This window comes from Oryctolagus cuniculus, chromosome 14 (assembly GCF_051225735.1).
Source record: "Oryctolagus cuniculus isolate XC-2025 breed Fujian yellow rabbit chromosome 14, ASM5122573v1, whole genome shotgun sequence".
NCBI lineage: Eukaryota > Metazoa > Chordata > Mammalia > Lagomorpha > Leporidae > Oryctolagus > Oryctolagus cuniculus.
In genome coordinates, this window is record NC_142880.1 from 24,987,298 (window position 1) to 24,997,928 (window position 10,631).

General features: G+C 44.1%; 1 long non-coding RNA gene across 1 annotated transcript; it reads left to right on the forward strand.

The window, feature by feature from the left end:
• Nucleotides 1-6,173: 6,173 nt before the first annotated feature.
• LOC149122266 (uncharacterized) lies at nucleotides 6,174-8,046 on the forward strand. The gene is made up of 3 exons (XR_016220240.1): nucleotides 6,174-6,437; nucleotides 6,866-6,951; nucleotides 7,371-8,046. It is a non-coding gene; the product is annotated as an uncharacterized LOC149122266 (long non-coding RNA).
• The last annotated feature ends 2,585 nt before the right edge of the window (nucleotides 8,047-10,631 follow it).

Genomic DNA, 10,631 nt, shown 5'->3' on the forward strand with positions numbered 1-10,631 from the left:
TTGGGATGGGCATATAATGTGTTGAGCAAAATGCCAGTCAGACTGTAGGTATTCCCTTATCTTATCTATCAAGATTCACATTGTAATATCGTACATTAGGACACAATCAACTCAGATTCCTAAAGAAAGTAGAGATGATTTTTGTAGCTAAAATATGAGTGATGAAAATATACTTCATGCCTAGGCCATAATAGTCACAAATGAACAACTATGCTATAAACTAACAGCACATATTATTTCTGTATCTGATATACATATGCAAGTTTATGCAAGTACCTTCTCCTATGGGAGAGGATTTTATATGCACAGATGACATATACACAAGATTAGAGGGAGGAATGCAAACAGCAGATTTGCAGAACGACACGTGAAAGAGTTTGGCTGGAGCACAGAGTTTGTACATGGAATAAGTCAAAAGTAAAGAAGACCTCAAAGGTGGAGCTGAGTGAAAGCCCCTGGAAAAATTTACAAAGCAATTGCAAAATGCCCAAATAAACATCCAAGGCATATTCAAAACGTTCATGGAAATGTGTATTATGGAAAAACCATGCACGCATTTCAACATTTTCAAGCACCAAAAAAAATTGATTGCTTCATTTCATCACAAACTTTTTGATGTACGCTGGTATTTTTAGCTGCTTTGCTCTATTCTTTTCCAGGAAGGACATTCTCTGTGATGCAATGTGAGTAGAAGGTTATGAGACTTCTGGAGCCTAGCAAAATAAGTCTGCTACTCAAAAACTGGAAGCTAATGAAAAGGCCTGGAAGATCACGAGTGGGCAGAATTGTTTCAGCGGGGGAGTCTCTGAAACACCTGTACCTGAAAAGAGAAAGTCATTTAGGAACGCACAGGCCGGCTGATTTCCTATTGCCCTGGTGCTTTACTACCTACCCTCTGTCCCTGTGCAAAGCGCCTTGGCTTGGACAATACTTTTTATGACTGCTGTATTTATACAGCACTTGAGGCCCCGCCTTTGGGCAAGGGGACAAATCTGAAACCAGTTCGTATTGAATCATGCTAACCAGAAAGGCATCCAGAAGACCCTTTAAACTGGTTCATACCTTTTTAAAGAATCATAGCTTTGGGACCAACCATGAGGCATAGTAGGCCAAGGCTCCACCTGCGGCACTGGCATCCCATATGGGCACTGGTTCATGTCCCATCTGCTCGTCTTCCAATCCGTTCTCTGCTTATCACTTGGGGAAGCAGTAGTAGATAGCCCAAGTGCTTCAGCCCCTGCACCTGCGTGGGAGACCAAGAAAAAGCTCCTGGCTCCTGACTTTGGATCAGTCCAGCTTCAGCCGTTGTGGCTATTTGAGGAGTGAACCAGCGGATGAAAGTCCTTTCTCTCTGTCTCTCCCTCTCTCTAACTGTAAATCTAACTCTCAAATAAGTTTAAAAATATCTTTAAAAATGATAATAATAACTAAAATCAAAAAAGAATCACAGCTTTTATAAAAGTAGGGCAGGGCACTCATTTAGGGAAGTAGTCATTGAGCTTAACATAAAAAATTTCAAAAGATCACTCCATTAACTATACTAAAGTTCCTCAAAAAGTACATTTTGGGGAAAATAAGTTGAATGTGGTTCACATGATTGGGCACTTTTCATGTGAAGATAACGTGCTAAGCAACCACAGCCTTGTACATGGCCCACCACTCCCAAGGTGGCATCAGGTAAGTTGTAAGGAATTTGCAAACATCACTCCAGTTAATCCTTATGAAAATCCTGTGACATGGGTACTATCATTATCCCCATTTTACAGGTGAGGAAATAGAGGCACCAGGAGGTGGGTTCACCCAAGAACTCACAGCTAAGGAAGTAACAGAGTAAGCAGGCAGACATTGAACCCATAGCCTGCTCTGTTAACCATTCTAACAAAGTGATTCTAAGTGTAAATAAAATCCAATTACCTATTTTTCTTTCTCATTAGATGATACTTTTATTAGAAATTCTAATTTTTTGCACACATTCCAAACTAGCATTTTCTGTCTCCAGAGTAGGTGCTCTTCTGGTTCCCTGTGCAAAATTTGGTCCATGCGTCTCCAATATGTCCTTTCAGATACCTCTGAGACAATTTCATCTCCCAGGTGTGTCCCTTAGATAACAGAACATTCTAGAAGAGAACGCCTGTCACTCAATGTGTCCTACAGACAACAGAATATTCTAAAAGAAGTGTCATCACTCCCTAACAGGCTTCTGACCAGCAACAATAGATTTTATTTGATATGTTCCCTGAGCAGACAAGAGGAAGCCTAGTCTCAGTCCCTAAAGAGAATGACATGGGGCTTCTATCCACCAGTCATCCAAGCAGACAATAGAAGTGGCTTTGACATCATGTCAGTTAGGAATGCTCTCAGCTACCAGTAACAGAAATTTCACTTGACAAAAATGTAAACAAATCAGGGTTCGTTTTCCAAGACGAAGACATCTGGAGTTTTGTGGTTTGGGTTTTGTTCATGTAGCTTGCAGGGGTAGGGTGTGTTGTCAGGGGTTCTCGCTCTTCCTCTCTCTCTCTCCATCCCCCCCTTCCCTCTGTTGAGTTGGGCTTATTCAAACTTGTAACCTCGTGATCCTGATGTCCATGAGAGTTTTCATATTGTACTGTGTGTGTTTAGAAGGGGAAGAGGGGAAGTCAACTGTGCAGACTTCACCTAACCCTCCCAGCAGCGCATTTCAAAATGCAGCCAAGAGGAGTATATGGGTTCTAGCTTCTGAGAGGTGGACAATGGCAGTGTGTGTGTGTGTGTGTGTGTATGTGGCTGATTGCCAAGTGTCTGCCACAGGATCCTAGATGGGAATTTGGTCTCCTCATTGGTGTGAACTCCACCCCTTTCCCTCCACATTGAAGTCTGCAAATATATGGAATATGGAAATAATCTGTGTTCTCCATATTCTTAGAGACACAACTATTCTTCCTCACTGCAATCCAGTGTCCTTGGTCAGGAAGAGATCTCCTTTACGTCTCCAACTCTGCAGTGAATGTGATGTCTCTGTTTCCTTCTCATCCCATTGCACCAACATGAGAAGCTTTGAGAGCTTGTTTGGAGGTTCTAGCAGGGGAGCGAAGCTGCTCATATACCCTTGACCAAAGACCAGTCTTCCTCCAGTGGAGAAAGTTGTCCTCTTCCACCAAGCACGCAGCTTCAGGAGGGACGCACATGGAGCAATGATGGAGGAAGGGGACACCTGCCTAGCAAGCCAGATCAGGTGAATCAGCCCTGGAGATCAATGGGATGACAGATGTCACAGCAAGATCACCCTCACATCCACACGAGAAGCTTTGAACCTGAAAATCAGTAGTTGAAGTATTACTGCTACATTGAAATGCATGGGGGAAAGTGGAAGAATACATGTGTAGCCTGGTATTGGTGATGGCTGCTGGGGGATGTACCTATACATTTTTGCTTTATTAGAATTTCTTGAGCCTTCTCTATAGAAACATATGTCACTTTTTGACCAATAAAATAAGCAAAAAATATAAATAGTTAAAAATTCTCATTAGCTTCTCATGCTTCAGGCAAAATAACCCCAGTTCAATTCTTCCTCCTGATGGTCTTGTTTTCTAACCAATGTGCAGTTTGTCCCTGGGCTTCACCAAGCTATTCAGATATTCTTTAGCAATGAGTATGTTTGTATGACTTAATCCACTCAAAAGTCAGATTACTACATTGCTAAAACATTCATAAGCATTCTTCCTTCTTGCAACTTAAATATAATAACTTGCCTTTTGAAGAAAGACCCATGTATCCCAGCATTTGCTGACTTTGCACAAGTTTCGCTTGCACTTTAGCTGTCAGATTACCATAGCTGCTGGTTTGTAAAACACGGCTTTACCAGGTGTCAGTATAAGCTGAGTGGCTTCCACAAGGAGACATGCTAACCCCTGTGCAATAAGCTGAGCATATTTCATTTGATTGATAAGCATGATAATATGTCCTAGAGCTTTTCATTTGAGTGAACTGCATAAGTCTATCTACCAACATTTGTCTTCATATGATAAAAGCAACTGCAAATTCGGCATAATTGTGTCTTCCTGGAGGCATAGTGTGATGAGTTCATGAAGTCACAGACTGCCCAAATGTTGAGGGTACAAAAGGATAATGTTGTTGACCACAGAGTTGTGGCTCATGACCAAAAAGCAGTTCCATGGTTTTGTTCAGAAGGCTATTTTCTCTTAACTATCCATGAAAAGATGTCTCTTGGTTTCTCGCTGATGGGTAAATTTTGATTCACTGATAGGGCAACTGTAGGAGAAATGGAACGTTAATAGGGAAGGAGCATCTCCCTGACTTGCCAAGAAAAAGTCCAACTATTTCCATCTTACATGCTCTTTTTTATTCTGTACAGAAATAGTATTTTCCTGCCTTTTCACTACAATGTGTAGTGAATGTTGTACTTTATATTTATACTATATTTTATAGCATTCGTGTGGAATATGTAGACAAAAGTTCTAATTACACATTTCCGGCGATTTTAATCATCCTAGAGAAGCTGGGAGAGCCAGCACTGCGATGCAGCGGGTTAAGACGCCACCTGTGGTGCCAGCGTTCCATATGAGCACCAGTTCAAGTACCAGCTGCTCCACTTCCAGCCCTGCTGCACCCTGGGAGAGCAGCAGAGGATAGCCCAGGTCCTTGGGCCCTGGCATTCATGTGGGAGACCCAGAGGAAGCTCCTGGCTCCTGACTTTGACCGAACCCAGCTCCGCCTGTCTTTGCCATCTGGGGAGTGAACCAGAAGATGGGAGATCTCTTTGTTTCTCTTTTTCTCTCTCTTTGTAACTCTGCTTTTCAAATAAACAAAATCTTTTTTAAAAAAAGTTGGAAAATCATAGAAATTAACAAGTAAAAAAACTTACTGTCTAGAACAGATACTCCAATGTTCAAACACCAAAACCTATGAGTTTCTTTCAGTCAGCAACTTTGTCTTCACTCAGGAGTTATTTACTCTTTCTTGACAGCTGCTTCTAACAGCTTAGATTAGTAGCAATAATAATGATGATGAAGATGTTGGTGATGGCAGTGTATCCTAGGCACTGTGATAGGAGCGTTACATTATCTGTAAACACCCTGACAACCGTTTTAACTATCCTCAGGGAAGATGTCAGTAATCCTCATTCTGTAGATGAGGAGCTGAGACTGAGAAGGGAGTACCATATCCAGACTGGCAGCCCTCAGCAGGGCTGTCTCTACTGCGCCACGCTGTCTTCCTGAACACCCTTAGCATTTGTGTTCCTCACCGTCGTATCCTTGGCCTTCTGCCTTCCTCAGGCCACGTTTGTTTACTCTTTTTTTTTTTAAACAGGCAGAGTGGACAGTGAGAGAGAGAGACAGAGAGAAAGGTCATCCTTTACCGTTGGTTCACCCTCCAATGGCCGCCGCGGCCGGCGCACCGCGCTGACCTGATAGCAGGAGCCAGGTGCTTCTCCTGGTCTCCCATGGGGTGCAGGGCCCAAGCACTTGGGCCATCCTCCTCTGCACTCCTGGGCCACAGCAGAGAGCTGGCCTGGAAGAGGGGCCACTGTGACAGAATCTGGCACCCCAACAGGGACTAGAACCCAGTGTGCCAGTGCCGCAAGGTGGAGGATTAGCCTAGTGAGCCGTGGCGCCAGCCTGTTTGTTTACTCTTAATTGCTCTCTTCCAAAACCACGGCTGCAACCACCATCTGGAAGCTAATGAACTTCCAGTTCACTATTGTCTCTGGAGTTCTAGATCCGTGTGTCCAACGACATCTCTGTTTCAATGTCAGCACTTGGCTCAACCCCACATTTCTCAGATTCATTCTTTTTTTACTATTTATTTATTTATTTATTTATTTTTGACAGGCAGAGTGGACAATGAGAGAGAGAGACAAAGAGAAAGGTCTTACTTTGCTGTTGGTTCACCCTCCAATGGCCGCCGCGGCCGGCAAGCTGCGGCCGGCTGTGGGGAGCAACTCGGACTAGACTAAGTTACTGGAATTAAGACTTACTCTATGCATCTGCTCTCCCACAATATGGCGCTGGGAGAGGAGTAAACAGCTTTTACACAGCTGCCTCCAGTTCAACCAGTAACCTGCAGGAGCTGATCCCGCTCCTGATTGGAGGAGAGCAGTGTACTCGGCGTGTGGGTAGCAGAGTTGGGATTGGTGGAAGAGGACTATAAAGGAGGAGAGAGCCAACATGCACGGAGGAACATCTAGCTGAAGGAACACCTGAGCAGCCCCCGAGAGAGCTGGCAGGCGGTGTGCCGCTCCCCCGCGGAAGTGGGGAAAGTGGCAGGGGGCACCGCCCTTCCACGGAGGTGGAAGGGTCGGTAGCCAACCCGGGAAGAACCAGCAGCAAACCCGGGGAGGGCCAAGCAGACAAAAGAACAGCGCAGGGTCCTGTGTCATTCCTCCGTGAAGAGGGGGAGCAACAGCCGGCGCACCGCGCTGATCCGAAGCCAGGAGCCAGGTACTTCTCCTGGTCTCCCATGGGGTTCAGGGCCCAAGCACTTGGGCCATCCTCCACTGCACTCCCCTGGCCACAGCAGAGAGCTGGCCTGGAAGAGGGGCAACCGGGACAGAATCTGGCGCCCCGACCGGGACTAGAACACGGTGTGCCGGTGCCACAAGGTGGAGGATTAGCCTAGTGAGCCGCGGCGCCGGCCCAGATTCATTCTTGATCTTCTCTGTCTGCCCCCCTTATCTGTTCCTGTCTCCCGGTCCTTCACTTCCTAATGGGCAGTGTCACACACCTCGTTGCCCACACCAAGAGATATCTTTGTCATTTCCCTCTCCCTCAACCCTCACATCTGATTGGAACTAAATCCTATTGCTTCTGCCTCCTCATTGGTTCTTGAACTCCCAAACCTCTTTTCTGCTCTCCACCTCTGCTGCCAGGACCTAAGTAGCGTCTTAGAGTTCAAGATCTGCTGATATTACTCCAGACTCCTGTGTGCTTTATGAAGTCATGTTTAACTTCTCAGGTAAATGTCTCTATCTCTCAAAACTGGGAGATGATATGACACAAGGAAATTTTCCAACTTGACTGCTTTAGTTGACTATAGGAAATGTAATTGCACTATTACTAAATGGTTTCAGGTTTCTAAAAATGGAATTTTACAGTTCTTTTCTGTTATTCTTGCACTGTATACACATGGTCAAAGTATTTCTCTTTTTATAGTTATTCTTCAATTTTTATTATTTTATTCACTTGAAAAGCAGAGTGGCAATGGGGAGGGGAAGGAGAGGTCAATCTTCTATCTGCTGGTTCACTCCCCAGATGGCCTCAGTGTGTGAGGGAGAGGCTGGGCCAGGCTGAAGCCAGGAGCCAAGAACTCCATCCAGGTCTCATATATGGATGGTAAGGTCCTAAGTGCTGTGTCACTTTCTGCTTTTTTTCCAGGTCCATCAGCAAGAAACTAGATTGAAAGAAGAGCAGCCAGGACTGGAACCAGAACTCCAATGTGGGATGCCAGTGGCATTGCAGGCAGCGGCTTAACCCAATGCATGCCATCCCCTGTCTTATTGCTTTATTCTTTTATTACCTGGTCTCTTGTCTCACTCCCTAAAAACCCATGCTACAAATGGCTGCAGGAATGCTCTTTCTTTCTAAAATGTAAATCTGATCCTCTCTTGATCCTGTTTAAAATCGTTCAGTGACTCCTCACTGCCTTGAAGACAAAAATCTGACATCTGCAGCTGACGTAGAAGGAGCAGCCCGAGACACTTTCGGAAAACATGAAACAACTTGCTTTGTGTAACAGCCCCTGAGGATATCTCTAGATTGTGTTTAAAAAATGATCTGGTAAAGGTACAGATCTCTTCACCAAATGGAATGTAAGGGACTAAGAAGAGTCCATTTGAAAAGATTTCCTGCAGAAATGTTTTATACATGTGTGCACCTAAATACGCAAATGGCAGTTGTTAGAAAATTATGTCACTGTACTTGCAGAGTTTTATGAAGTGCAAAACTTACATGAGGATTCAAATGAATTATTAAAGATACAGGATGAAGCCAGAGTTGCAGGTGGGGTCAAATCCAGGTCAGAAGGGAAATTAAATATTAGGAGACTTAAACTATGCTTACATAGTACAGGAAAAAGTGATGGGATGGTAAAATAGAAGAAATTGGAAGTTGCCCAGCCATTACCTAGTCCAGAAGTTACAACTGAAGGCTGCAGGTCAGAGTTTGCCCCCAGGTAGACGTTATCTCATCTGTGTGTGGTTCTGAAATTTCTGACTTTTAATATCCTAAACTCTATCTTTCTTAGTTTCTTTCTTTCTTTCTTAGTTTCTTTCTTTCTTTCTTTCTTTCTTTCTTTTTTTCAAAGTCAGGGTTACACACAGAGAGGAGGAGAGGCAGAGAGAGAGAGGGAGAGGGGAGAGAGAGGAAGAAAGAAAGGTCTTACATCTGCTGGTTCACTCACCAATTGACTACAATGACTGGAGCTGCACCGATTCAAAGCCAGGAACCAGGTGCTTCTTCCAGGTCTCCCACGTGGGTGCAGGGGCCCAAGGACTTGGGCCATCTTCTACTGTTTTCCCAGGCCATAGCAGAGAGCTGGATCAGAAGTGGAGCAGCCGGGTCTCGAACTGGCGCCCATATGGAATGCCGGCACTACGAGCAGCGGCTCTACCCGCTATGCCATAGTGCCAGACCCCTAAACCTTTTGTAAGCTGCTTTCACACAGTGGGGTCAGTCCGTGAACTGATATTGGTCCACAATAAAATAACCACAAGAACTAAGTGTGAGCTTTTAGAAACATTTATAGAAAGTGGGCAGTTATCATATGACTGCTGTTTCCTGACTGCAACAACAAAAAATTTTTTCTTATATTTCTTATGTCTTGTGTTTTTTTAACTTCTCCTAGTAATTCACATACAACCAAATGGAATAGTTTCTGAAAAATCAAATTTTATCACAGATAGTTTAAAAGACATAGCTTTTGTCCTCCACAATCGCCACCACTCCCCATTCTTATTTTAGACCAGTTGCACCTAAATGCCAGGACCCTAATGGAATCTGATACATCCTCTCTCATTCAATTATATTCATTTACAGATGAGACTAGAGACCAACAGCGGTTCTGGGAAGTGTCTTGCAAGTCCTAAAGCACCTCCTCTCTCCAAGCAATAATACAGTCCCAATAACATTTGCATAGTGACTCCTAAGCTCCTCCAAAGAGCAGCAGTAAAACAGGTGTCTAACTGAAAGCTGTTAGTAGTACATCATGGCTGCACTTGGACATGCTTCATGGGCATCCTCCTGCAGGTAGACAGGGAGAGCAGAACCCACAAAGGGGAAGGAGGCCTGGCAAGGAGAGCCAGAAGCAAGCTCAGGAGCCACAGGATGTCACAGCTAGCAGACATGAGATCAGAAGCCCTCCAGTTCTTCCTTTCTGCATTTATCCATCCTTCAAACCAGTGCGCTCATCTGATTCCTGGTGCCAAGTGCTTGGTTCCCTCTTACAATTTTCTTTACAATTTCAGCCTACTGAGGCGTATCATATCTTGAATGCTACAATGCACAGACAATCCCCAGATCTTCCAGTGCAATTACCTTACCTGTACCCAAGACACATCCCTTACTTACCTAGAAGCAAAGCTGGGAACTGAAACCTCCCCTAATGATTTCCAAGTCTTTCCAACTGTGTTAAATACAAACTTAATCACTTGGCTTTTCTCCCTTACCTGTCATCATCATAATTTTTAAAAACCTCTCCCCTCATTCACTGAATTCATCTCCAGTTTATTGCAAGTAATGAGACTGTGGAGTTGAGATTCATGACTGTCCATATGGCAGCTAGAAAAGCAAATCAAGACTAAGAGAGAGAAGAAGCATAGCTGCTAGGCTAATCCTTCAAGCTTAATTCCAGATTTAAATCCACGGGTGTTTTAAAAATGGGTTATAAATTCTAATCTGGGGCAAAGAATGTTATAGAAAAGCTGTGTTCTCAATTCAGAATGTATCCACAAAGGGGTGAGTTTTCATACATAATACCTCTCAATATGCCAACACATGGGAGGCATGTGAAAAATATTTATTTAGTGAGTGAATTGATGAATGAATGAATCAATCATTAAAATTGCTGTAAGACTCGCTTGAAATTCCCCCTGAGGAAGTGTTTTTCCCAAAGCAACGCTTCTCTGCCAAACCCAGATTCTGTAAGTGGCCTTAAGTGCCCACCTGCCTTCCACCATGCCAGACATGTGCTGTCGATGTTCCATCAGCTACCAGAACGCCCACGGTGGACTCTCATAGACCCTCTGCACTGAGAGTAAATGAGGCTCTGTGGTGGCTGGCAGGGAGCCCTGCCTGGGGGCTGACAACTACATGGAATTGACTGACAAGCTTCTGCAAGTGGATGCAGAGCTAATGAGCCAACATCACCCAGCCTTGCCAAGCAATACGGAGAAAGGATGGGGCTAATTAAAGACTCAACAAATAAAGAGCGTTTTCTGTATCTGGGATCAAGTTCTTTATATTCTTCACGTCACACTAAAGATCTGCCTTCAAAGAGACATCATACAAATGTCATTTCATTTTCAATGATTGTCATACTACCCACACTTTGACGTAATTCTAGACTGAGTAAACTTAGGAAGAGTTACCCAAACTACAAATTTGGTTCAATCAACCCTGGCAATGAAAGGGGTAACAGAT